General features: G+C 38.3%; 1 long non-coding RNA gene across 2 annotated transcripts; it reads left to right on the top strand.

The window, feature by feature from the left end:
• The first annotated feature begins 18625 nt into the window (after nucleotides 1–18625).
• On the top strand, nucleotides 18626–26596 carry LOC117611522 (uncharacterized). 2 transcript variants are annotated; one of them, XR_013063886.1, is made up of 6 exons: nucleotides 18626–18690; nucleotides 18748–18886; nucleotides 19422–19610; nucleotides 22188–22243; nucleotides 22404–22566; nucleotides 26424–26596. It is a non-coding gene; the product is annotated as an uncharacterized LOC117611522 (long non-coding RNA). The 2 variants fall into 2 exon arrangements; XR_004583211.2 differs by lacking the exon at nucleotides 26424–26596 and having other exon boundaries at nucleotides 18630–18690; nucleotides 22404–22754.
• The last annotated feature ends 868 nt before the right edge of the window (nucleotides 26597–27464 follow it).

The following is a 27464-nucleotide window of genomic DNA, read 5'->3' as shown; positions in this document are numbered from 1 at the left end:
TGATATATCTCGAAAACTACGCGTCTGATCAAAAATATCATACAACATAAATAGTAGGAAACTTAATTTCCTACAAAAAAGGTCTCTCAACATTTTGCCACAGCTCGCATCGTTTCCGAGATATTTGCAGATATAGCTCAAGGGAAGGGGCCTGACGGACATATTCCGAGATATTTCTTGTTCTTGTTGTGCTTCTTCTGCCCAGCTAAGCTGGAACTGGCATTTGCAGCTCGCAATAGTGCAGAGTAATGTCACAGAAAGGGGCCACGGTGTTTCTGTGCCTCTATTATGTGGTGCGGCTTCGGAACTTTTAAATATCTCGATATATCTCGAAAACTACGCATCTGACCAAAAGATATCATACAACATAAATAGTAGGAAACTTAATTTGCTACAAAAAAGGTCTCGCAACACATTGCCATAGCTCGCATCGTTTCCGAGATATTTGCAGATGTAGCTCAAGTGAAGGGGCCTGACGGACATATTCCGAGATATTTCTTGTTCTTGTTGTGCTTCTGCTGCACAGCTAAGCTGGAAGTGGCATTTGCTGCTCGCAATAGTGCAGAGTTATCTCACAGAAAGGGGCCACGGTGTTTCTGTATCTCTATTATGTTGGTGCGGCTTCGGAACTTTTAAATATCTTGATATATCTTGAGAACTACACATCTGATCAAAAAATATCATAGAACATTAAAAGTAGGAAACTTAATTCTCTACAAAAAAGGTGTCTTAACATTTTGCCATAGCTCGCTTGGTTTCCGAGATATTTGCAGATTTATCTCAAGGGAAGGGGCCTGACGGACATATTTCGAGACATTTCTTCTTCTTGTTGTTCCTCTTCAGCACAGCTATGCTGGAAGTGGCATTTGCAGCTCGCAATAGTGCAGGGTTATCTCAAAGAAAGGGGCCACGGTGTTTCTGTATCTCTATTATGTTGGTGCGGCTTCGGAACTTTCAAATATCATGATATATCTCGAAAACTGCGCATCTGATCAAAAAATATCATAGAACACAAACAGTAGGAAACTTAATTTCCTACAAAAAAGGTCTCTCAAGATTTTTCCATAGCTCGCTTCGTTTCCGAGATATTTGCAGATTTACCTCAAGGGAAGGGGCCTGACGAACATATTCCGAGATATTTCTTGTTCTTGTTGTGCTTCTTCTGCCCAGCTAAGCTGGAACTGGCATTTGCTGCTCGCAATAGTGCAGAGTTATCTCACAGAAAGGGGCCACGGTGTTTCTGTATCTCTATTAAGTTGGTGCGGCTTCGGAACTTTTAAATATCTTGATATATGTCGAAAACTAAGCATCTGATCAAAAAACATCGTAGAACATGAATAGTAGGAAACATAATTCTCTACAAAGAAGGTCTCTTAACATTTTGCCATAGCTCGCTTCGTTTCCGAGATATTTGCAGATTTAGCTCAAGGGAAGGGGCCTGACGGACATATTTCGAGATATTTCTTGTTCTTGTTGTGCTTCTTCTGCACAGCTAAGCTGGAACTGGCATTTGCAGCTCGCAATAGTGCAGAGTTATGTCACAGAAAGGGGCCACGGTGTTTCTGCATCTTTATTATGTTGGTGCGGCTTCGGAACTTTTAAATATCTTGATATATCTCGAAAACTACGCGTCTGATCAAAAATATCATACAACATAAATAGTAGGAAACTTAATTTCCTACAAAAAAGGTCTCTCAACATTTAGCCACAGCTCGCATCGTGTCCGAGATATTTGCAGATTTAGCTCAAAGGAAGGGGCCTGACGGACATATTTCGAGATATTTCTTCTTCTTGTTGTTCTTCTTCTGCACAGCTAAACTGCAAAATGGCGTTTCCAACTCGCAATAGTGCAGAGTTATCTCAAAGAAAGGGGCCACGGTGTTTCTGTATCTTTATTATGTTGGTGCGGCTTCGGAACTTTTAAATATCTTGATATATCTCGAAAACGAAGCATCTGATCAGAAAACATCATAGAACATAAACAGTAGGAAACTTAATTTCCTACAAAAAAGGTCTCTCAACATTTTGCCAGAGCTCGCATGGTTTCCGAGATATTTGCAGATTTAGCTCAAAGGGAGGGGCCTGACGGACATATTCCGAGATATTTCTTGTTCTTGCTGTGCTTCTTCTGTACAGCTAAGCTGGAACTGGCATTTGCTGCTCTCAATAGGGCAGAGTTATCTCACCGAAAGGTGCCACGGTGTTTCTGTATCTCTATTATGTTGGTGCGGCTTCGCAACTTTTAAATATCTTGATATATGTCGAAAACTAAGCATCTGATCAAAAAACATCGTAGAACATGAATAGTAGGAAACATAATTCTCTACAAAGAAGGTCTCTTAACATTTTGCCATAGCTCGCTCCGTTTCCGAGATATTTGCAGATTTAGCTCAAGGGAAGGGGCCTGACGGACATATTTCGAGATATTTCTTCTTCTTGTTGTTCTTCTTCTGCACAGCCAAACTGGAAGTGGCATTTCCAGTCCGCAATAGTGCAGAGTTATCTCAAAGAAAGGATCCACGGTGTTTCTGTATCATTATTATGTTGGTGCGGCTTCGGAACTTTTAAATATCTCGATATATCTCGAAAACTACGCATCTGACCAAAAAATATCATAGAACATAAAGAGTAGGAAACTTAATTTCCTACAAAAAAGGTCTCTCAACATTTGGCCATAGCTCGCATCGTTTCCGAGATATTTGCAGATGTACCTCAAGTGAAGGGGCCTGACGGACATATTCCGAGATATTTCTTGTTCTTGTTGTGCTTCTGCTGCACAGCTAAGCTGGAAGTGGCATTTGCAGCTCGCAATAGTGCAGAGTTATGTCAAAGAAAGGGGCCACGGTGTTTCTGTGTCTCAATTATGTGGTGCGGCTTCGGAACTTTTAAATATCTCGATATATCTCGAAAACTACGCATCTGAACAAAAGATATCATAGAACATAAATAGTAGGAAACTTAATTTCCTACAAAAAAGGTCTCGCAACACTTTGCCATAGCTCGCATCGTTTCCGAGATATTTGCAGATTTAGCTCAAAGGAAGGGGCCTGACGGACATATTTCGAGATATTTCTTCTTCTTGCTGTTCCTCTTCTGCACAGCCAAACTGGAAGTGGCATTTCCAGCCCGAAATAGGGCAGAGTTATCTCAAAGAAAGGATCCACGGTGTTTCTGTATCTTTATTATGCTGGTGCGGCTTCGGAACTTTTAAATATCTCGATATATCTCGAAAACTACGCATCTGACCAAAAAATATCATAGAACATAAATAGTAGGAAACTTAATTTCCTACAAAAAAGGTCTCCCAACATTTTGCCACAGCTCGCATCGTTTCCGAGATATTTGCAGATATAGCTCAAGGGAAGGGGCCTGACGGACATATTCCGAGATATTTCTTGTTCTTGTTGTGCTTCTTCTGCCCAGCTAAGCTGGAACTGGCATTTGCTGCTCGCAATAGTGCAGAGTTATCTCACAGAAAGGGGCCACGGTGTTTCTGTATCTCTATTAAGTTGGTGCGGCTTCGGAACTTTTAAATATCTTGATATATGTCGAAAACTAAGCATCTGATCAAAAAACATCGTAGAACATGAGTAGTAGGAAACATAATTCTCTACAAAGAAGGTCTCTTAACATTTTGCCATAGCTCGCTTCGTTTCCGAGATATTTGCAGATTTAGCTCAAGGGAAGGGGCCTGACGGACATATTTCGAGATATTTCTTCTTCTTGTTGTTCTTCTTCTGCACAGCTAAGCTGGAACTGGCATTTGCAGCTCGCAATAGTGCAGAGTTATCTCAAAGAAAGGGGCCACGGTGTTTCTGTATCTCTATTATGTTGGTGCGGTTTCGGAACTTTTAAATATCTTGATATATCTCGAAAACTACGCGTCTGATCAAAAAATATCATAGAACATAAATAGTAGGAAACTTAATTTCCTACAAAAAAGCTCTCTCAACATTTTGCCACAGCTCGCATCGTTTCCGAGATATTTGCAGATTTAGCTCAAAGGAAGGGGCCTGACGGACATATTTCGAGATATTTCTTCTTCTTGTTGTTCTTCTTCTGCACAGCCAAACTAGAACTGGCATTTGCTGCTCTCAATAGGGCAGAGTTATCTCACCGAAAGGGCCCACGGTGTTTCTGTATCTCTATTATGTTGGTGCGGCTTCGCAACTTTTAAATATCTTGATATATCTCGAGAACTACGCATCTGATCAAAAAATATCATAGAGCATAAAAAGTAGGAAACTTAATTCTCTACAAAAAAGGTCTTCTAACATTTTGCCATAGCTCGCATGGTTTGCGAGATATTTGCAGATTTAGCTCAAGGGAAGGGGCCTGACGGACATATTCCGAGATATGTGTTGTTCTTGCTGTGCTTCTTCTGTACAGCAAAGCTGGAACTGGCATTTGCTGCTCGCAATAGGGCAGAGTTATCTCACAGAAAGGGGCCACGGTGTTTCTGTATCTTTATTATGTTGGTGCGGCTTCGGAACTTTTAAATATCTTGATATATCTCGAGAACTACGCATCTGATCAAAAAATATCATAGAACATAAACAGTAGGAAACTTAATTTCCTACAAAAAAGGTCTCTCAAGATTTTGCCAGAGCTCGAATCGTTTCCGAGATATTTGCAGATTTATCTCAAGGGAAGGGGCCACGGTGTTTCTGTATCTTTATTATGTTGGTGCGGCTTCGGAACTTTTCAATATCCTGATATATCTCGAAAACTAAGCATCTGATCAAAAAACACCACAGAACATGAATAGTAGGAAACTTAATTTCCTACAAAAAAGGTCTCTCAACATTTTTCCATAGCTCGCTTCGTTTCCGAGATATTTGCAGATTTACCTCAAGGGAAGGGGCCTGACGGACATATTTCGAGATATTTCTTTTCTTGTTGTGCTTCTTCTGCACAGCTAAGCTGGAACTGGCATTTGCAGCTCGCAATAGTGCAGAGTTATGTCACAGAAAGGGGCCACGGTGTTTCTGTATCTTTATTATGTTGGTGCGACTTCGGAACTATTAAATATCTCGAAATATCTCGAAAACTACGCATCTGACCAAAAAATATCACAGAACATAAATAGTAGGAAACTTAATTTCCTACAAAAAAGGTCTCTCAACATCTTGCGATAGCTCGCATCGTTTCCGAGATATTTGCAGATGTAGCTCAAGTGAAGGGGCCTGACGGACATATTCCGAGATATTTCTTGTTCTTGTTGGGGTTCTTCTGCACAGCTAAACTGCAAAATGGCATTTCCAGCTCGCAATAGTGCAGAGTTATCTCAAAGAAAGGGGCCACGGTGTTTCTGTATCTCTATTATGTTGGTGCGGCTTCGGAACTTCTAATATCTCGATATATCTCGAAAACTACGCATCTGACCAAAAAATATCATAGAACATAAATAGTAGGAAACTTAATTTCCTACAAAAAAGGTCTCTCAACATTTGGCCATAGCTCGCATCGTTTCCGAGATATTTGCAGATGTAGCTCAAGTGAAGGGGCCTGACGGACATATTCCGAGATATTTCTTGTTCTTGTTGTGCTTCTGCTGCACAGCTAAGCTGGAAGTGGCATTTGCAGCTCGCAATAGTGCAGAGTTATGTCACAGAAAGGGGCCACGGTGTTTCTGTGTCTCTATTATGTGGTGCGGCTTCGGAACTTTTAAATATCTCGATATATCTCGAAAACTACGCATCTGACCAAAAGATATCATAGAACATAAATAGTAGGAAACTTAATTTGCTACAAAAAAGGTCTCGCAACACTTTGCCATAGCTCGCATCTTTTCCGAGATATTTGCAGATTTAGCTCAAGGGAAGGGGCCTGACGGACATATTTCGAGATATTTCTTGTTCTTGTTGTGCTTGTTCTGCACAGCTTAGCTGGAAATAGCATTTCCAGCTCGCAATAGTGCAGAGTTATCTCAAAGAAAGGGGCCACGGTGTTTCTGTATCTTTATTATATTGGTGCGGCTTCGGAACTTTTGAATATCTTGATATATCTCGAAAACTAAGCATCTGATCAAAAAACATGATAGAACATAAATAGTAGGAACCTTAATTCTCTACAAAGAAGGTCTCTTAACATTTTGCCACAGCTCGCATCGTATCCGAGATATTTGCTGATTTAGCTCAAAGGAAGGGGCCTGACGGACATATTTCGAGATATTTCTTCTTCTTGTTGTTCTTCTTCTGCACAGCCAAACTGGAAGTGGCATTTCCAGCTCGCAATAGTGCAGAGTTATCTCAAAGAAAGGGGCCACGGTGTTTCTGTATCTTTATTATGCTGCTGCGGCTTCGGAACTTTTAAATATCTCGATATATCTCGAAAACTACGCATCTGACCAAAAAATATCATAGAACATAAATAGTAGGAAACTTAATTTCCTACAAAAAAGGTCTCTCATCGTTTTGCCACAGCTCGCATCGTATCCGAGATATTTGCTGATTTAGCTCAAAGGAAGGGGCCTGACGGACATATTTCGAGATATTTCTTCTTCTGGTTGTTCCTCTTCAGCACAGCTATGCTGGAAGTGGCATTTGCAGCTCGCAATAGTGCAGGGTTATCTCAAAGAAAGGGGCCACGGTGTTTCTGTATCTCTATTATGTTGGTGCGGCTTCGGAACTTTCAAATATCATGATATATCTCGAAAACTGCGCATCTGATCAAAAAATATCATAGAACATAAACAGTAGGAAACTTAATTTCCTACAAAAAAGGTCTCTCAAGATTTTTCCATAGCTCGCTTCGTTTCCGAGATATTTGCAGATTTACCTCAAGGGAAGGGGCCTGACGAACATATTCCGAGATATTTCTTGTTCTTGTTGTGCTTCTTCTGCCCAGCTAAGCTGGAACTGGCATTTGCTGCTCGCAATAGTGCAGAGTTATCTCACAGAAAGGGGCCACGGTGTTTCTGTATCTCTATTAAGTTGGTGCGGCTTCGGAACTTTTAAATATCTTGATATATGTCGAAAACTAAGCATCTGATCAAAAAACATCGTAGAACATGAATAGTAGGAAACATAATTCTCTACAAAGAAGGTCTCTTAACATTTTGCCATAGCTCGCTTCGTTTCCGAGATATTTGCAGATTTAGCTCAAGGGAAGGGGCCTGACGGACATATTTCGAGATATTTCTTCTTCTTGTTGTTCTTCTTCTGCACAGCTAAGCTGGAACTGGCATTTGCAGCTCGCAATAGTGCAGAGTTATCTCAAAGAAAGGGGCCACGGTGTTTCTGTATCTCTATTATGTTGGTGCGGTTTCGGAACTTTTAAATATCTTGATATATCTCGAAAACTACGCGTCTGATCAAAAAATATCATAGAACATAAATAGTAGGAAACTTAATTTCCTACAAAAAAGCTCTCTCAACATTTTGCCACAGCTCGCATCGTTTCCGAGATATTTGCAGATTTAGCTCAAAGGAAGGGGCCTGACGGACATATTTCGAGATATTTCTTCTTCTTGTTGTTCTTCTTCTGCACAGCTAAACTGGAAATGGCATTTCCAGCTCGCAATAGTGCAGAGTTATCTCAAAGAAGGGGGCCACGGTGTTTCTGTATCTTTATTATGTTGGTGCGGCTTCGGAACTTTTAAATATCTCGATATATCTCGAAAACTACGCATCTGACCAAAAAATATCATAGAACATAAATAGTAGGAAACTTAATTTCCTACAAAAAAGGTCTCTCAAGATTTTTCCATAGCTCGCTTCGTTTCCGAGATATTTGCAGATTTACCTCAAGGGAAGGGGCCTGACGGACATATTTCGAGATATTTCTTGTTCTTGTTGTGCTTCTTCTGCACAGCTAAGCTGGAACTGGCATTTGCAGCTCGCAATAGTGCAGAGTTATGTCACAGAAAGGGGCCACGGTGTTTCTGTATCTTTATTATGTTGGTGCGGCTTCGGAACTTTTAAATATCTTGATATATCTCGAAAACTACGCGTCTGATCAAAAATATCATACAACATAAATAGTAGGAAACTTAATTTCCTACAAAAAAGGTCTCTCAACATTTAGCCACAGCTCGCATCGTGTCCGAGATATTTGCAGATTTAGCTCAAAGGAAGGGGCCTGACGGACATATTTCGAGATATTTCTTCTTCTTGTTGTTCTTCTTCTGCACAGCTAAACTGCAAAATGGCGTTTCCAACTCGCAATAGTGCAGAGTTATCTCAAAGAAAGGGGCCACGGTGTTTCTGTATCTTTATTATGTTGGTGCGGCTTCGGAACTTTTAAATATCTTGATATATCTCGAAAACGAAGCATCTGATCAAAAAACATCATAGAACATAAACAGTAGGAAACTTAATTTCCTACAAAAAAGGTCTCTCAACATTTTGCCAGAGCTCGCATGGTTTCCGAGATATTTGCAGATTTAGCTCAAAGGGAGGGGCCTGACGGACATATTCCGAGATATTTCTTGTTCTTGCTGTGCTTCTTCTGTACAGCTAAGCTGGAACTGGCATTTGCTGCTCTCAATAGGGCAGAGTTATCTCACCGAAAGGTGCCACGGTGTTTCTGTATCTCTATTATGTTGGTGCGGCTTCGCAACTTTTAAATATCTTGATATATGTCGAAAACTAAGCATCTGATCAAAAAACATCGTAGAACATGAATAGTAGGAAACATAATTCTCTACAAAGAAGGTCTCTTAACATTTTGCCATAGCTCGCTCCGTTTCCGAGATATTTGCAGATTTAGCTCAAGGGAAGGGGCCTGACGGACATATTTCGAGATATTTCTTCTTCTTGTTGTTCTTCTTCTGCACAGCCAAACTGGAAGTGGCATTTCCAGTCCGCAATAGTGCAGAGTTATCTCAAAGAAAGGATCCACGGTGTTTCTGTATCATTATTATGTTGGTGCGGCTTCGGAACTTTTAAATATCTCGATATATCTCGAAAACTACGCATCTGACCAAAAAATATCATAGAACATAAAGAGTAGGAAACTTAATTTCCTACAAAAAAGGTCTCTCAACATTTGGCCATAGCTCGCATCGTTTCCGAGATATTTGCAGATGTACCTCAAGTGAAGGGGCCTGACGGACATATTCCGAGATATTTCTTGTTCTTGTTGTGCTTCTGCTGCACAGCTAAGCTGGAAGTGGCATTTGCAGCTCGCAATAGTGCAGAGTTATGTCAAAGAAAGGGGCCACGGTGTTTCTGTGTCTCAATTATGTGGTGCGGCTTCGGAACTTTTAAATATCTCGATATATCTCGAAAACTACGCATCTGAACAAAAGATATCATAGAACATAAATAGTAGGAAACTTAATTTCCTACAAAAAAGGTCTCGCAACACTTTGCCATAGCTCGCATCGTTTCCGAGATATTTGCAGATTTAGCTCAAAGGAAGGGGCCTGACGGACATATTTCGAGATATTTCTTCTTCTTGCTGTTCTTCTTCTGCACAGCCAAACTGGAAGTGGCATTTCCAGCCCGAAATAGGGCAGAGTTATCTCAAAGAAAGGATCCACGGTGTTTCTGTATCTTTATTATGCTGGTGCGGCTTCGGAACTTTTAAATATCTCGATATATCTCGAAAACTACGCATCTGACCAAAAAATATCATAGAACATAAATAGTAGGAAACTTAATTTCCTACAAAAAAGGTCTCTCAACATTTTGCCACAGCTCGCATCGTTTCCGAGATATTTGCAGATATAGCTCAAGGGAAGGGGCCTGACGGACATATTCCGAGATATTTCTTGTTCTTGTTGTGCTTCTTCTGCCCAGCTAAGCTGGAACTGGCATTTGCTGCTCGCAATAGTGCAGAGTTATCTCACAGAAAGGGGCCACGGTGTTTCTGTATCTCTATTAAGTTGGTGCGGCTTCGGAACTTTTAAATATCTTGATATATGTCGAAAACTAAGCATCTGATCAAAAAACATCGTAGAACATGAGTAGTAGGAAACATAATTCTCTACAAAGAAGGTCTCTTAACATTTTGCCATAGCTCGCTTCGTTTCCGAGATATTTGCAGATTTAGCTCAAGGGAAGGGGCCTGACGGACATATTTCGAGATATTTCTTCTTCTTGTTGTTCTTCTTCTGCACAGCTAAGCTGGAACTGGCATTTGCAGCTCGCAATAGTGCAGAGTTATCTCAAAGAAAGGGGCCACGGTGTTTCTGTATCTCTATTATGTTGGTGCGGTTTCGGAACTTTTAAATATCTTGATATATCTCGAAAACTACGCGTCTGATCAAAAAATATCATAGAACATAAATAGTAGGAAACTTAATTTCCTACAAAAAAGCTCTCTCAACATTTTGCCACAGCTCGCATCGTTTCCGAGATATTTGCAGATTTAGCTCAAAGGAAGGGGCCTGACGGACATATTTCGAGATATTTCTTCTTCTTGTTGTTCTTCTTCTGCACAGCCAAACTAGAACTGGCATTTGCTGCTCTCAATAGGGCAGAGTTATCTCACCGAAAGGGCCCACGGTGTTTCTGTATCTCTATTATGTTGGTGCGGCTTCGCAACTTTTAAATATCTTGATATATCTCGAGAACTACGCATCTGATCAAAAAATATCATAGAGCATAAAAAGTAGAAAACTTAATTCTCTACAAAAAAGGTCTTCTAACATTTTGCCATAGCTCGCATGGTTTGCGAGATATTTGCAGATTTAGCTCAAGGGAAGGGGCCTGACGGACATATTCCGAGATATGTGTTGTTCTTGCTGTGCTTCTTCTGTACAGCAAAGCTGGAACTGGCATTTGCTGCTCGCAATAGGGCAGAGTTATCTCACAGAAAGGGGCCACGGTGTTTCTGTATCTTTATTATGTTGGTGCGGCTTCGGAACTTTTAAATATCTTGATATATCTCGAGAACTACGCATCTGATCAAAAAATATCATAGAACATAAACAGTAGGAAACTTAATTTCCTACAAAAAAGGTCTCTCAAGATTTTGCCAGAGCTCGAATCGTTTCCGAGATATTTGCAGATTTATCTCAAGGGAAGGGGCCACGGTGTTTCTGTATCTTTATTATGTTGGTGCGGCTTCGGAACTTTTCAATATCTTGATATATCTCGAAAACTAAGCATCTGATCAAAAAACACCACAGAACATGAATAGTAGGAAACTTAATTTCCTACAAAAAAGGTCTCTCAACATTTTTCCATAGCTCGCTTCGTTTCCGAGATATTTGCAGATTTACCTCAAGGGAAGGGGCCTGACGGACATATTTCGAGATATTTCTTTTCTTGTTGTGCTTCTTCTGCACAGCTAAGCTGGAACTGGCATTTGCAGCTCGCAATAGTGCAGAGTTATGTCACAGAAAGGGGCCACGGTGTTTCTGTATCTTTATTATGTTGGTGCGACTTCGGAACTATTAAATATCTCGAAATATCTCGAAAACTACGCATCTGACCAAAAAATATCACAGAACATAAATAGTAGGAAACTTAATTTCCTACAAAAAAGGTCTCTCAACATCTTGCGATAGCTCGCATCGTTTCCGAGATATTTGCAGATGTAGCTCAAGTGAAGGGGCCTGACGGACATATTCCGAGATATTTCTTGTTCTTGTTGGGGTTCTTCTGCACAGCTAAACTGCAAAATGGCATTTCCAGCTCGCAATAGTGCAGAGTTATCTCAAAGAAAGGGGCCACGGTGTTTCTGTATCTCTATTATGTTGGTGCGGCTTCGGAACTTCTAATATCTTGATATATCTCGAGAACTACGCATCTGATCAAAAAATATCATAGAACATAAAAAGTAGGAAACTTAATTCTCTATAAAAAAGGTCTGTTAACATTTTGCCATAGCTCGCTTCGTTTCCGAGATATTTGCAGATTTATCTCAAGTGAAGGGGCCTGACGGACATATTCCGAGATATTTCTTGTTCTGGTTATGCTTCTGCTGCACAGCTAAGCTGGAAGTGGCATTTGCTGCTCGCAATAGTGCAGAGTAATCTCACAGAAAGGGGCCACGGTGTTTCTGTATCTCTATTAAGTTGGTGCGGTTTCGGAACTTTTAAATATCTTGATATATCTCGAAAACTACGCGTCTGATCAAAAATATCATACAACATAAATAGTAGGAAACTTAATTTCCGACGAAAAAGGTCTCTTAACATTTTGCCATAGCTCGCTTCGTTTCCGAGATATTTGCAGATTTATCTCAAGGGAAGGGGCCTGACGGACATATTTCGAGATATTTCTTCTTCTTGTTGTTCTTCTTCTGCACAGCTAAGCTGGAACTGGCATTTGCAGCTCGCAATAGTGCAGAGTTATCTCAAAGAAAGGGGCCACGGTGTTTCTGTATCTCTATTATGTTGGTGCGGCTTCGGAACTTTTAAATATCTTGATATATCTCGAAAACTACGCGTCTGAACAAAAAATGTCATAGAACATAAATAGTAGGAAACTTAATTTCCTACAAAAAAGGTCTCTCAACATTTTGCCAGAGCTCGCATGGTTTCCGAGATATTTGCAGATTTAGCTCAAAGGGAGGGGCCTGACGGACATATTCCGAGATATTTCTTGTTCTTGCTGTGCTTCTTCTGTACAGCTAAGCTGGAACTGGCATTTGCTGCTCTCAATAGGGCAGAGTTATCTCACCGAAAGGGGCCACGGTGTTTCTGTATCTCTATTATGTTGGTGCGGCTTCGCAACTTTTAAATATCTTGATATATCTCGAGAACTACGCATCTGATCAAAAAATATCATAGAACATAAAAAGTAGGAAACTTAATTCTCTATAAAAAAGGTCTGTTAACATTTTGCCATAGCTCGCTTCGTTTCCGAGATATTTGCAGATTTATCTCAAGGGAAGGGGCCTGACGGACATATTTCGAGATATTTCTTCTTCTTGTTGTTCTCCTTCCGCACAGCTAAGCTGGAAGTGGCATTTGCAGCTCGCTATAGTGCAGAGTTATCTCAAAGAAAGGGGCCACGGTGTTTCTGTATCTCTATTATGTTGGTGCGGCTTCGTAACTTTTAAATATCTTGATATATCTCGAAAACTACGGGTTTGATCAGAAAATATCATAGAACATAAATAGTAGGAAACTTAATTTCCTACAAAAAAGGTCTCGTAACATTTTGCCACAGCTCGCATCGTTTCCGAGATATTTGCAGATATAGCTCAAGGGATGGGGCCTGACGGACATATTTCGAGACATTTCTTCTTCTTGTTGTTCCTCTTCAGCACAGCTATGCTGGAAGTGGCATTTGCAGCTCGCAATAGTGCAGGGTTATCTCAAAGAAAGGGGCCACGGTGTTTCTGTATCTCTATTATATTGGTGCGGCTTCGGAACTTTCAAATATCATGATATATCTCGAAAACTGCGCATCTGATCAAAAAATATCATAGAACATAAACAGTAGGAAACTTAATTTCCTACAAAAAAGGTCTCTCAAGATTTTGCCAGAGCTCGAATCGTTTCCGAGATATTTGCAGATTTATCTCAAGGGAAGGGGCCACGGTGTTTCTGTATCTTTATTATGTTGGTGCGGCTTCGGAACTTTTCAATATCTTGATATATCTCGAAAACTAAGCATCTGATCAAAAAACATCACAGAACATGAATAGTAGGAAACTTAATTTCCTACAAAAAAGGTCTCTCAACATTTTTCCATAGCTCGCTTCGTTTCCGAGATATTTGCAGATTTACCTCAAGCGAAGGGGCCTGACGGACATATTTCGAGATATTTCTTCTTCTTGTTGTTCTTCTTCTGCACAGCTAAACTGCAAAATGGCATTTCCAGCTCGCAATAGTGCAGAGTTATCTCAAAGAAAGGGGCCAGGGTGTTTCTGTATCTTTATTATGTTGGTGCGGCTTCGGAACTTTCAAATATCATGATATATCTCGAAAACTGCGCATCTGATCAAAAAATATCATAGAACATAAACAGTAGGAAACTTAATTTCCTACAAAAAAGGTCTCTGAACATTTTGCCAGAGCTCGCATCGTTTCCGAGATATTTGCAGATTTAACTCAAGGGAAGGGGCCTGACGGACATATTTCGACATATCGACTTCCCACATATCGATGTACATTTAATAACAATCTCATTAGTACTATATCTACATTCGATATAATGTAATATACTTATTCGTGCCCACAGATGAATGTGTTGCGTACGTGTTTTCTATTCCAACTGAACAGAGGAACCCGTACTTCGCACGCCGAATTAACCTTGTGCGAATTTTTGTTCTTCAAAGTGGACTGTATGGATGTTGATAGAATGATACTCTAGATAACTCAAAATTCGATTTATTCGTGTTCTATGCTTGCTTTCGTAGAAGATGTCTGGTGTTCGTTGTCCTGTCGTTATATTTATAGCGCTACGTTGTGGCGGTTTCAAGAATTTGTGCATACTGATTGGTTGTTGAAAAAGGGAGGGGGTGGTGTCGAAAACTGCTGGATTTGCCTATGCATATAAGGGAAATTTTGTCCCTTCCGATGGTCATGCGAAATTCCGGGCAATCCTTGAGTGCCCACGCAGTGGTATGAAGGGTCCTATTTGTGACCGTAGCGAGTAACAATCCCAAGGAACACCTCGACTTTTGACGCACATCTGAATAACATAAAAAATTATGACTCGGCTTCGAAACTGGGTATAGCGTGTTAATAAACTAATTTCTGATAAGTAACGGTTCCTTCGACAGGTATTGCTGCTACGGTAACTTATGCTACAATGAATTCGCTACGCGACAGAATGTACATATATTAACAATATCATTAGTACTATATCTACATTTGATATAACGTAATATACTGATTCATTCCCACAGATCAATGTACATTTAATAACAATATCATTATTACGATATGTACACGAGATATAATGTAATATACAGATTCATTCCCACAGATCAATGTACATTTAATAACAATATCATTAGTACTATATCTACATTAGATATGTATTGTACACTTAAAAACCATATCATTATTACCATATCTACATTAGATATAATGTAATATACTGATTCATTCCCACAGATCAATGTACATTTAATAACAATCTCATTAGTACTATATCTACATTCGATATAATGTAATATACTGATTCATTCCCACAGATCAATGTACATTTAATAACAATATCATTAGTACTTTACCTACATACGATATGTAATGTCATATACAGATTCATTCCCACAGATCAAGGTACATTTAATAACAATATCATGAGTACTGTATCTACATTCGATATAATGTAATATACTGATTCCTTCCCACAGATCAACGTACAATTAATAACAATATCATTAGTACTATATCTACAGTCGATAAAATGTAATATACTGATTCATTCCCACAGAGCAATGTTCATTTAAGAACAATATCATTGGTTCTATATCTACATTCGATATGTAATGTACATTTAATAACAATATCATTATCACCATATCTACATTAGATATAATGTAATATACTGATTCCTTCCCACAGATGCAAATGCCACTTCCAGCTTAGCTGTGCAGAAGAAGAACAACAAGAAGAAGAAATATCTCGAAATATGACCGTCAGGCCCCTTCCGTTGAGTAAAATCTGCAAATATCTCGGAGACGATGCGAGCTATGGCAAAATGTTAAGAGAACGTTTTTGTAGGAAATTAAGTTTCCTACCATTTATGTTCTATGATATTTTTTGATCAGGTGCGAATTTGCCGAGGTAGATCGAGATATTTAAAAGTTCCGAAGCCGCACCAACATAATAAAGATACAGAAACAGCGTGGCCCCTTTCTTTGAGATAACTGTGCACTATTCCGAGCTGCAAATGCCACTTCCAGCTCAGCTGTGCAGAAGAAGAAGAACAAGAAGAAGAAATATCTCGGAATATGTCCGTGTGGCCCCTTTCCTTGAGTTAAATCTGCAAATATCTTGGAAACGATGCGAGTTATGGCAAAATGTTTGGAGACATTTTTTGTAGTAAATTAAGTTTCCTACTTTCATTGTTCTATGATATTTTTTGATCAGATGCGTAGTTTTCGAGATATATCGAGATAATTAAAAGTTCCGAAGACGCACCAACATAATAAAGATACAGAAACACCGTTGCCCCTTTCTTTGAGATAACTCTGCACTATTCCGAGCTGCAAATGCCACTTCCAACTTAGCTGTGCGGAACAAGCACAACAAGAACCAGAAATATCTCGGAATATGTCCGTGTGGCCCCTTTCCTTGAGTTAATCTGCAAATATCTCGGAAACGATGCGAGCTATGGCAAAATGTTAAGAGACCGTTTTTGTAGGAAATTAAGTTTCCCACTATTTATTTTGTATGATATTTTTTGATCAGATGCGTAGTTTTCGAGATATATCGAGATATTTAAAAGTTCCGAAGCCGCACCAACATAATAAAGATACAGCACTATATCTACATTCGATATAATGTAATATACTTATTCATTCCCACAGATCAATGTCCATTTAATAACAATATCATTATTACCATATCTACATTAGATATAATGTCATATACAGATTCATTCCCATAGATCAATGTACATTTAATAACAATATCATTAGTACTATATCTACATTCGGTATAAAGTAATATACTGATTCCATCCCACAGATCAATGTACATTTAATACCAATAGCATTGGTGCTATATCTACTTTCGATATAATGTAATATACTGATTCATTCTCACAGATCGATGTACATTTAATAACAATATCATTAGTACTATACCTGCATTAGATACGTAATGTACATTTAATAACAGTATCATTATTTCCATATCTACATTCGATATAATGTAATATACTGATTCATTCCTACAGATCAATGTATATTTAATAACAATATCATTAGTACTATATCTACATTCGGTATGAAGTAATATACTGATTCCTTCCCACAGATCAATGTACATTTAATAACAATATCATTAGTACTATATCTACATTAGCTATAATGTCATATACAGATACATTCCAACAGATTGATGTACCTACATTTAATACCAATGTCATTATTACCATATCTAAATTAGATATAACGTAATATACTGATTACTACCCACAGATCAATGTACATTTAATAACAATATCATTAGCACTATATCTACATTAGATATAATGTAATATACTGATTCATTCCCACAGATCAAGGTACATTTAATAACAATATCATTATTACTATATCTACATTAGATGTAATGTCATATACAGATTCATTCCTACAGATCAATGTACATTTAATAGCAATATCATTAGTACTATATCTGCATTCGAAATAATGTAATATACTGATTCATTCCCACAGATCAATGTAGCTACATTTAATACCAATGTCATTACTACCATAATTAAATTAGATATAATGTAATATACTGATTACTACCCACAGATCACTATACAATTAATAACAATATCATTATTACCATATCTACATTAGATATAATGTAATATGCTGAGTGATTACCACAGATCAATGAACATTTAATAACAATATCATTATTACTATATCTACATTAGATATGTAATGTATATTTAATATCAATATCATTATTACCATATCTACAATAGATATAATGTAATATACTGATTACTACTCACAGATCACTATACAATTAATAACAATATCATTATTACCATATCTACATTAGATATAATGTAATATACTGAGTGATTACCACAGATCAATGAACATTTAATAACAATATCATTATTACTATATCTACATTAGATATAATGTCATACACTGATTTAGTCCCACAGATCGATGTACATTTAATAACCATATTATTAGTACTGTATCTACATTCGATGTAATGGAGTATACTTATTCGTTTCCACAGATCAATGTACATTTAATAACAATATCATTGGTATTGTATCTACATTCGGTTTAATTTCACGTACTGATTACTACCCACAGATCAATGTACATTTAATAACAATATCATTAGTACTATATCTACATTCGATATAATGCAATATACTGGTTCATTCTCACAGATCAATGTAGATTCAATAACAATATCATTAGTAATATATCTGCATTCGATACAATGTAATATACTGGTTACTTCTCACAGATCAATGTACGTTTATTAACAATATCATTATTACTATATCTACGTTAGATATTATGTCATATAGTGATACATTCCAACAGATCAATGTACATACATTTAGTACCAATGTCATTATTACCACATCTACACTACATATAATGTAATATACTGATTACTACCCACAGATCAATGTACCTTTAGTAACAATATCATTGGCACTATATCTACATTTCATATATTGGAATATATTGATTCATTCCCACAGAACAATGTACATTTAATAACAATATCATTAGTACTATATCTACATTAGATAGGTAATGTATATTTAATATCAATATCATTATTACCATATCTACATTAGATATAAAGTAATATACTGATTACTACCCACAGATCAATGTACCTTTAATAACAATATCATTAGCACTATATTTACATTCGACATAATGTAATATACTGATTCATTCCCACAGATCAATGTAACCCCTTAGGTATCGATGGACCGGGTCACCGCACTCTACATCGCACCGTTATGGTTTATACTTGTTCTTTTATGCTGCTCCCAGCAAAAGGAGAATGCAACACCTGCATACTACCAAAAGATGAGTTTTCCGTTACCGTTGTTTATTATTCAATATCACCGTTTGCTCTATTTAATTTATATTATTCTTCCTTTGTAGGTTATACAGGTAACTCTTTCTATTCATTACGCTTTGCCAGCCTCTACATTATTCAATTGCTTTCAGACTGCCACCACTCCTCATCACCTCCGTTTATTCTTCAATGGGAAGATAATGGGGTATACACCATGACGTCAATGTGCTTTACTGTCTTACGTGTGTTACCTCCAGTATCTGTGGTTATACCAAAATAATCGACGTACACGTAAGTACCATACCTTTGTCGTATCCGTTAGCTAAGAACCAGCAATTAAATAAATAATATCCAGTGCTTGTATAACTAAAATAAGCTATAAATAATGAATAAATAAATAAAGAAATAAAATAACATAAAATAAAATAAAATAAGATAATCCAATAAGTAAATGACTAGAATCCAGTATGTAATTAAGTTAAGTAAATACGTAAATAAATAAGATATAATAAAATAGAGTCAATAGGTAAAAACATAAAATCCGTCAAGTAAGTAGATAAAACCAAGATAATAAATAATAAATAAATCAGTATAACAAATTGATGGTAATTACGTAACCATTTAGATAAAATTATTGTCAATATATATAATAAGTAAAGTTGGATGAATAAGCTCTATTCATCCCCACAGATACTGTATCCACTGCCTTGTAGTTTAATTTAATTACCAATTTCTTTTAAGGCTTTAAGAATTCACATGCATTAGGTTCAGTATACTAATTACCTTAATTAATTTAGCACCACGTATACACCATACCATTTTTCAGGTGAGGACTTAATCTATCGCGGCCACCATCAGCGTTGCTGCTATGGGATATGAATCATCTATTGTATTTAATTAACCAAGTCATCCGGAGTTTCCAGTTGGGAACTCCTGCCACCGTTTACGAACCGTTACCCATTTCGAGGCCGAACTAGCATATTGCGGCTCTTAACTCTTTATCTTTATCTGAATGGTACGATGATTTTCTTTCCTTTTGTTACTATTATTCTTATCTTTATTGTTTTCTCCTTTAGTATTATCTTCCTGTTCCTGAATTTGCATTTTGTGTTTGTCTTCCCCATTCTTTCCTAATTTTTTTCCGGTGTGTTTTCTCCCATTTCTCTTTTTGCGATATACCTACAGCGCAGAATTTCCTAATTGATGCGTTGGTTTTATCCCTTTTCAGTAAGTGTCCGATGTTTTGAATTTCCCATTTTTCTGGATGTACTTCTTTTTCCAGCGCCATCCTCTTCATTTTCCATCTTGGACACGTGAAGAGAGTATGTTCTGCGTCATCGAACAAATCCTCACAGAACCAACACTCTGGTGTCCTTTCCTTACCAATCTTCGCTAGGAAAGCCCCAAAGCATCCATGGCCAGTCAGTGCTTGTACTAGTTGATGATCTAAGAGAGGTATTCCCCCACTATTCCATTCACCAATGTCACTAACTATCTTGTTAGTTCATCTGCCTTTATCCATGTTAGTCCATTCCTCTTGCCATTCTCTTTTTGTCGTTTTAGTCTCTTCTTCCACAATCTCTTTATTAATCCGGTTATTATCTTTTCCGTTGTTTTGTTCAAGCTTCCCCTTTTCTTGTGCCTCCCTTATTTTAACGTATATACGTGCAATTTCCTTTGCTGTATAATCCCAAGGCACGTTCCCGGTTATTATACATAAGACTTCCGTAGACACTGTTCTGTAGGCCTTGCAAATTCTGTTTAGCGGTAGCCTCTGCGCGTCCCTTAGTTTTTTCGTGTTCAGTTTATATGTCAGTGCCCTGGCCTAAATTGCCGCACCATACATCACCACTCATTTCACAACATTATAATACAGTATCCTGGCTTTTGGACCTGCTCCTCTTGTGTTTTTCATCAGGAGGCTTAGATGCATCGCGTATTTACTCGATTTTTCAGTCGCGTTCTCAATATGCTGCTTAAATACTTGGTTGCATTCAAAAGTAACCCCAAGGTATTTAGCCGCCTTGCACACCGGTATTTGATTTCCCTCGATTTCCACCGGGATACCCTCAGGATTTTTTCTTCCCGTCAGCAATATGGTTTCCGATTTTTGCGGCGCCAGGTCAAGGCCTTCCCCCTTGTACCAGTCTACCATATCTCTTATTGTGGCATTGGCCGTGTATTTCATTCTTTCCAGATCCTTATCAATTATTACAATACCTATATCGTCAGCAAATGCCACCAAGTAGACATTTCTTCTAAGACGTATTTTCGGCAAGCCATCGTATACGAGGTTCCACATAAATGGTCCAATTATCGACCCCTATGGAACCCCTCCAAATACCTCTATTTTTTCATGTCCATCATCTGTGTTTATGACTAGCCACCGGTCACTCAAATAAGACTCAGTCATTTTTATTATTTTCCTGGGAAATCTTTTCCTCTTCATCTCACGGATGACGCTTTTCCACCTCAGGGAGTTGAATGCATTTTTGACGTCCAGTAGGATTAGAAGGCAATGTCTGCGCTCTTTTTTTGCCTTGTCCCAATATCCCATCACCTTCTCCATGGCTTGAACGGTTCCTAAACCCTTCCTGAACCCATATTGGTGCGGCGACAAATCATCCCTCCTGATTGCCTCATGTAATCTATTTTTAACAATATGCTCCAATATTTTCGCGATATTGGAGGCAATGCATAGTGGTCTGTAGTCAGACGGCTTCACTACGTTAATCCCTGTGCCTTCCTTAATTGTTGACTTACCTTTTGGTAGAAGCACTAGTCTGGTGGTTTTCCATTCTACAGGCCAGTGACCCAGATCCATGCATTTGTTTAGTAATCTAGTCCAGAAAGAGGTCGCACCAAGTCCTACAGCCCTTGCAGCCGCAGCAGGGATACCGTCAGGGCCTGGTGCTTTTTTAACCGCTATTTTTCTACATCCTAGAATTACTTCCATATCCGTTATTTTATCCTCATTTTCCTCTACGGTTTCTATGCGCTCACCAGTGTTCATTTCCAACTCGTTCTCATTTCCAGCTATGTCTACGTTATTTGTCGGTGGCTTCATACAAAAGAGACCATCTACCACTATTTTAATCTGTTCTGAGTTTAATTTAATTGGTGGAGTACTCCCGTTGATTTGCTTAATCACTGTTTTGTACGGTCTACCCCATACATCCCTATCTACTGTGTCAATCAATTTCTCCCACGCCCCTTTTTTGGCCGTCCTAATTTCCCTATTAAGCTCCTTCTTTGCCCTCTTAAGCTCGTCTTGACGTAACGTTATGACCCCACTATTCTTTTTCCTATTTTCCCGGGTCACCTTCCTACGCGCACTGTTAGCTCTCTTCCTGAGGTTTAAGATTTCGACAGACCACCAATGCACCGGGGTTTTGTTAAACATTCTACCTTCCTTCTTCTTACACTTATTACTAATACTCTGGATCTCCCTCATCACAGCATCAATATCCTCTCTATTTTCCCCAATACTGTAACTCACTATCTCCGAATTTCTTTAAAAACATTTCCACAAATTTGTCTTTATCTACCTTTCTAACATTATCGTTCAAGACTAATTTATTGCTTTTTTCAGGTTCATCGATTACTATAGTGTGCAGCAGGTATTGATGGTCCGATCCAGTAAATTCGGTAAGGACATTACTTGCTACTACTTTATGGCTCAGCCTTGTATCTGTTATTAAAAGATCTATTTTTGTACCTGCTCCTCTGGTGCAGGTGTTTCCCCCTTCAGTCATTATGTATATCAGATCTAGATTTGCCATAAATTCTAATAATTTTCTACCTCTAGGGTTCCACATCCTGCCACCCCAGAGTAGGGACTTGCTGTTGAAGTCTCCGGCCAAGATGACTCCAGCCCATTTTTTAGCTTTAATAATATCAGCGATTTCGTCTAATCTACCATCGACTGTATTATCATCAATATTCGGCGATATATAGCTACTAATTATGAGGTAGTTGTTGTAACTGATTGCAACCATTCCTATCCCCTGTTTAACTATATTAATGTCTTTAACTCTGGCTATACCCTTGCTCGTGATCCATATAGCAGCATCCCCTTTACAATCCTTAAACCAATAATTTTTGCTTTTGCTTTTGTTTTGTTCTGCAATCATGATCACGTCCGGAGATACTTTCTCGACTGTTCCTTTTAGCAGGTCCTGAGCCAGCCTGCATTTATTCAAGTTAATTTGTAATATTTTAATTTTGAATTTTATTTGCATTTCTTTCCAATTGCTATCGCCTCCTTGTACTGTGGGCATTTCAGCGAGCCCGCTATATGGTTCAGCTCTACTCCACTACGGCCTTTTTCTTCGCAAGGTCTGCACCTCGCTTTTTCAGCTCTGTATTCTGTCATTACGTGCCCTTTCTCGCCACACCTTCTGCATATCCTTATGCCTTCTGCGAGTGCACACCTAACCGCCACATGTCCCATATTGTGACATTTGTAACATCTTGTGACATTTGGTAGCTGTCTCACTCTACAGTATACCCATCCTATTTTGATCTTATTTTCTTTAATATGATTCGTAATGTCCCCTGGTCCTTCCACTATCGCTACTTGGGTGCCCATGTAAGCCGTCCTAATGCTTTTCCCCCTGAAAGTTCCTTTTGCGAGGCCCGTTTCCCTTGCTATGCTCTCTATTACTTCGTCGAGCTCAGCTCCCAGGTCAATGTCCAATATTTCCAGTGTTGTCTTAGGGATCAATCTCCTAATCACCGTCTCAGCTCCCATGCTTTTTATAACTTTATCGTGGAATTCGGAGCTATCTATTTTCTCCTCAAATTCAACCAGAATGTCACCGGCCCTGATTTGCCGTATTCTTTTGATTCCTTTGACTTCCTTCCCCATTTTATTCCTAAGATCTTTGGTCACCTCGGCGTACGAGCGCTCGTTGTCCACCTTGATAGTCACTGCTTCGTTTCTTTTTGTTCCTATTGTCTTCCTTTGCTTATCCCTCAGCTTCTTATTGTCAATGCCATCTTTATTCATTTTCATTCCCGAATCCTCCTTATTCCCCATTTTCTTCCTCCTTGTCTTTACTACCTCCCAATCGGAGTCCGACGAGACTCCTTCATTACCTTTTAGTATTTGCACTTTCCTAATTATTGGTAGTGCTCTATTCTCCCTGTTTACTATTCTGGTCTTTTTGATCTGCGTTTCCATCTCTGGTGGTGTCGTTTTCTTCCTCTTGTTTGTTCTTCTAGTAATTTCCCTATCGCTTTCCATTATATCATTATTGCTTCTCCACACATTATCATATTCCATTGTTTTCATTAGTTTTCCTTGTTCGTGTTCCTCTCTATTTTTGCACTGTTTCTTTTCATCCCTGTACACTCTAGTAGCTGCTTCCAGCAATTCTTTTGCTCTGTCTAGCTCCTGGCCCATTTCTATACTCGCCTTTTCTGCCATCGGGTTAGCATTGTTATCCCTCTGCAGATAGATACTAACCATATCATTTGATGCCTTAAGCATCCTCAGAATTTGGTGAATTGCCATCAGAGTTATGTCAAGTCCTCCAATTTCATTCTTTTCGTCGGAGGGCACAGCTTCCTCTGGTTGGACTTCCGTATGAGTTACTTTGATCGGCGTTTCCTCCGTGTTCTCGTTTCCACCTGTAAATACCATATCATCTTCATCCCCCGTTAAGTCTGGATCGGCACTCATGCTTTCCTGTCCAATTTTGGTCGGGCTTCTTGAGAGTGTACGTGATGGTCTAAACACCGCCCTCAGATCATGGTGAACTCTATCACTGAGCTTAACCTTGGTTTCCTCCTTTGCATTAGCTTTGTCACTACTGTCTCCTATGATGATCCTATTTATTTCAAACACATTGCTTTCTTCTGTTGCTTTATTCATTTCCTTTTTTCTACCTATGCTCATCGTCCTACATTCAGCTCTAGTCATTATTTTTGTCGTATTTCAGTCCAATCCAAAAGGGTAGTTTGTCATTTCTTTTTAATAGTCGCTTTATTCTTTTGTACCTTTACGCATTTCTTGTATATTCCCTTTCCTTATTTGTATGTTCTAGGACCGGGTTACTCCTATTGTTACTATGCCCATTCATAATTCGCGGTTATGTCATGCGAATTGACGCAGTTCGGACGTGTGTCACTGCGCGACTAATACGCACTACTCTGACCCAGGCACGCACTACTTCCGATTTCATTCATAGTTTCATTGAATACGCTCTTACGAATGGCAATAATTTTTACGCCGCGATTTACTTCATATTAGACTTAGTTGTGTACATAGAATTAAAGGAGTATCCAGTACTGTGTCTAGATGTGTTAAAGTGATCATGTGCACTTTGTTCTTCAGTCCTCGCATTTGTATCAGTGCTAGTTGACCGAGTTTACAATATGTTTAGCCAGTGGTTTGGTTGTTTAGTTATCTAGTTTGTTCATATTAATCCCTGCCCTGCACTTGTGTATCCCTTCCAGTATAGATTCCCATTTTCCTTTATACTTACCTTGTCTTGCCTACCTTCTTTCTGTACGCTAGTTACATGTGCAGGTGTACGCTTTATGAGTATTATTTTATATAAGACTTCTTTTCCTCCTTGTATTACCCTATCTCAGCTGTACAATTCTTGTTTTGCCCCCAGTCACACCGACTAACAGGTTTACCTACTGGATTCTCAATATTTCTACTATTACCCTCCTCTTTATTCTTATTAAAGTTCAGACTTATCGTATTATACTGTCATAGTATGCATCCTATAACTTTCCCCATTTTCTTTAATTATTAGAGCATTATGTTGGAACCTTCAGTATCTTTTGTTACGGACCATGCCTTTCATCTATTCCCATAGCGCTCAATAACGCTACTTTTCCTATTACACGGTATCCCTGCGGCTTTAATTACTTTGTGTATACAATTATAGTCTATTATATTTATCTTGATTAGTTCCCCGGTCTATAGTCTACTTTATACATCCATATTGCTGTTCAAAACTAATATACTGACCTTTATTATTTACTAGTTTATTCTATGACTTATGCCCAAGTCGCGTGATATTTCCTCTCTATACTGTCTGAAGTTTTTCTTAACGTACTTGATTTAATTTATTTATTTAGGCAACTTACTGTTCTATCTATCATCCTATTCTCTCTATAATTCATAATTACTTACTTTCCATGCTTTGCTTGTTTTAATATTTCTTACCCTTATTCAGAAGTTTATAACCCACTTCTTCTTTTACCAACCATACCTACAGTAACCACCCTTACTTTTTGCCTTAGTTTCAGGAAACTTTCCCTAGTTTCGTGTCAATTAGTTCTTACGCCTTTCCTTATCTCAGGTCCAAACCGCATTTAAATACTCTCCTCGTATACCGTATTACCGGTTCATCAAAGTTGCTACCTTTTATATTAGTACAGTTTCAGGCTGTTTTGCATTATCTGTTGGTCTACTCAAGCCTTGTTTTAGCTTATCATTCCGTTCACTACATTTACGGTAAATCTTTACTCCGTTTCGCTTAACCTGTTTGAATATTCTGCTCATTACCCTATTTCTTCGGTCTGTTAGGTTATTATATAGTATTATCCAGCTCTCTTCATTAAATTGGTTGTCATCACTTAACGTAAAGCCTTCCTATCTGTCCTAGCCAACCTTTTGGGTTCAAAATATGCGTTGATAGAAATTATAAACTGTGCTACATTTAACTTTCATTTCTTGTCTTTTTGTACACTTAACATGTTTTACCTATTAATTTGACCCATTTATGTTACCTATTATTCCTAATAAGGCTTATTCATTCGCTATACCTGTTAATTTACTTTAATTTAACCCTTATTCATGTTTCAGTCAGCTGATATTATGACGCAGACCTCATATTACCATTTAATACCTTCCTACATTGAAAACTCATTAATTATCGGTTTGATTTTCCGCTGATGTAACTCAGTGCACCATAAGCTGTGTTTTAATGCTCTTTTTCCCCAATTTAAGTTAGATTTATGCACAAAGGTTTTAAACAACAGCACTTGTCATCAGTCAGTTTCCATGCACATGTTGTGTATCAGAATTATTACCTTAGGCAGGTTTTCTCCCTTATTCATCCAATTTTATGTTGACATATTATATGGTTGTGAGGTTACTCTGAACCGTGTTTTAAGTAGTCACTTTCATTTATGTATTGACTTAATATATAATGAATTATTATGTACATTGAAGCTGTAGGTGTCATTCTACCTATTCCGACCCTTTTCCCACCTGCTTTCAACTTCCATCGATATCTATCTTGTTTACATACCCGGAGTGCTTTATCGGCATGTTCGCACGCATAGATGGACGGGACCGGACTATTGGTACTATATCTACATTCGATATAATGTAATATACTGATTCATGCCCACAGATCAATGTACATTTAATAACAATATCATTATTACCATATCTACATTAGATGTAATGTAATATACTGATTCATTCCCACAGATCAATGTACAGGGTGTAAAAAAATTAAATGTCACGACCTATATGGGGTGATTCTACACCTCTGGATCGGTGGAGATCTGTCAAAGAAAGCGACCGCAAAATTGACCTTGACCCCTAATTTCAAGGTCAAATTTTTTATTGGCTTATCGTATAGTGCTCATCGAGGGGATAAAAAGTCTGAAAGGAACCATGTGCCGGAAATCAACCCTTCCCCTAGAAAAAAGCCGTCAAAGTTTCCCTATACGTTAATGCATTAAACGTTGAGTCGCGCGGTACCCCTCTCCAGTGATCTTGGCGCATCAGTCTCGCGTATCGCTCGAATTTCATGCTATAGGATAATTCTTGAATTTCAATCACAATGCCAGCATATAGGAAGGGTGAATTCTAAGAGAGCATATTTAAAAAGAC

This window comes from Osmia lignaria, unplaced genomic scaffold (genome assembly GCF_051020975.1).
Source record: "Osmia lignaria lignaria isolate PbOS001 unplaced genomic scaffold, iyOsmLign1 scaffold0012, whole genome shotgun sequence".
Classification (NCBI taxonomy): Eukaryota; Metazoa; Arthropoda; class Insecta; order Hymenoptera; family Megachilidae; genus Osmia; species Osmia lignaria.
The sequence above is the reverse complement of the archived record's forward strand: the minus strand, read 5'-3'. Positions and strand labels throughout refer to the sequence as shown.